The 1,765-nt window shown below is 42.7% G+C and overlaps 1 long non-coding RNA gene across 1 annotated transcript; it reads left to right on the top strand.

Annotated features, from left to right (window-relative positions):
• The first annotated feature begins 25 nt into the window (after window positions 1–25).
• Window positions 26–1,605, top strand: LOC113980218. Its single transcript, XR_003538095.1, has 3 exons — window positions 26–67; window positions 195–292; window positions 1,536–1,605. It is a non-coding gene; the product is annotated as an uncharacterized LOC113980218 (long non-coding RNA).
• The last annotated feature ends 160 nt before the right edge of the window (window positions 1,606–1,765 follow it).

The raw sequence follows: 1,765 nt of genomic DNA on the forward strand, positions 1-1,765 counted from the left end.
CCCCCTTTTTATCCCATTTTTTTCCCTTCCCAGGCCGACGTGGAGGCGGCTCCCGAGGAAACCCGGCGTGAGTTCCCCGGGAATTCCTGGAATTCCAGGAATTCCAGGACTCCAGGGGGGGGAAATTTGGATTCAGGAACATCAAATTTTCCCTTTAAAATCCCAAATTTTCTTGGGAATGTTCCCTCTCCCAGGGCTGTACCGGGAATACCGGAAGCTGAAGAAGGAGCTGGGAAAAGCTTCGGATCCCTCTGGAAAACCGGGAGCCCGGGAAACCCCCCCCGGGGAGCAGGTGCTGGAAAATCCCCCCCCCATTCCCAAAATTCCTCCTGGATTCGAATCTTTTGGGATTTTATCCCTGTTTTTTTTATCTCTGGTGTTTTATCCCTGTTGTTTTTATCCCTGTTTTTTTTATCCCTGTTTTTTTTTTATTCCTGGTTTTTTTATCCCTGGTTTTTTTATTCTTGTTTTTTTTTATTTCTGTTTTTTTTTTTATCCCTGTTTTTTTTAATCCCTGGATTTTTTATTCCTGTATTTTTTTAATTCCTGGGTTTTTTTATCCCTGTGTTTTTAATCCCTGGTTTTTTTATCCCTGATTTTTTATTCCTTTTTTTAGTCCATTTTTTATCCCTATTTTTTTTTATCCCTGATTTTTTATCCCTGATTTTTTATTCCTTTTTTTAATCCATTTTTTATCCGTATTTTTTTTTATCCCTGATTTTTTATCCCTGGGTTTTATCCCTGTTTTTTGTTATCGCTGGTTTTTTGTCCCTGATTTTTATCCCTGTTTTTTTATCCCTGGTTTTTTAATCCCTGGTTTTTTATCCCTGTTTTTTCTATCCCTCTTTTTTTATCCCTGATTTTTCTATCCCTGTTTTTTTATCCCTGATTTTTTTTAGCCCTGTTTTTTTTAGCCCTGTTTTTTTTTACCCCTTTAAAATGGGATTTGGGGGTGGGAAATGGGATTTAAAGGTGAAAAATGGGATTTGGGGATGGAAAATGGGATTTGGGGACGGAAAATGGGATTTGGAATTGGGAAAAATGGGATTTAAAGGTGGAAAATGGGATTTGGGAGTGGAAAAATGGGATTTAAGAGTCAAAAATGGGGATTTGGGAATGGGAAATGAGGATTTGGGAATGGAAAATGGGATTTGGGGGTGGGAATGGGATTGGAAAAATGGGATTTGGGGGTGGAAAACTGGGATTTTGGTGTGGAAAACGGGGATTTGAGGGTGGAAAATGGGATTTTGGAGTGAAAAACAGGGATTTGGGGGTGGAAAACAGGGATTTGGGAGTTGGAAAATGGGATTTGGGAGTGGAAAATGGGGATTTGGGGATGGAAAATGGGAGTCGGGGATGGAGAAATGGGATTTGGGGATGGAAAAATTGGAGATTTTGGGGTGGAAAATGGGATTTGAGGGAGAAAAATGGGATTTGGGATATGTGGATTTGGGATTTTTTGGGATTTTGGAGTGGGGGACTTTTTGGGATTCGAGGCTGGGCTTTAACAGGTTTTGGGGGTTTTTTGGCCGCAGGATTCGGGATTTTGGGGCTCCCACCTGAACAGGAAACCGGGAATTCCCGGGAAGAGCCGGAAACTGGGAATTCCTGGGAGGAGCCAGAGCGACGCCGGATCGGGAATGTCGGCCCAGTGCTATGGGATGAGGCTCAAAGCCAAACTGGGAGCTACTGGGAAGGTCAGGGGTCAAACTGGGAGCACTGGGAAGGTCAAGGGTCAAACTGGGAAGGTCAAAGGTCAAACTGG

The sequence above is a fragment of the Neopelma chrysocephalum genome, unplaced genomic scaffold (assembly GCF_003984885.1).
Source record: "Neopelma chrysocephalum unplaced genomic scaffold, ASM398488v2 Primary Assembly neopelma1_93078, whole genome shotgun sequence".
NCBI lineage: Eukaryota > Metazoa > Chordata > Aves > Passeriformes > Pipridae > Neopelma > Neopelma chrysocephalum.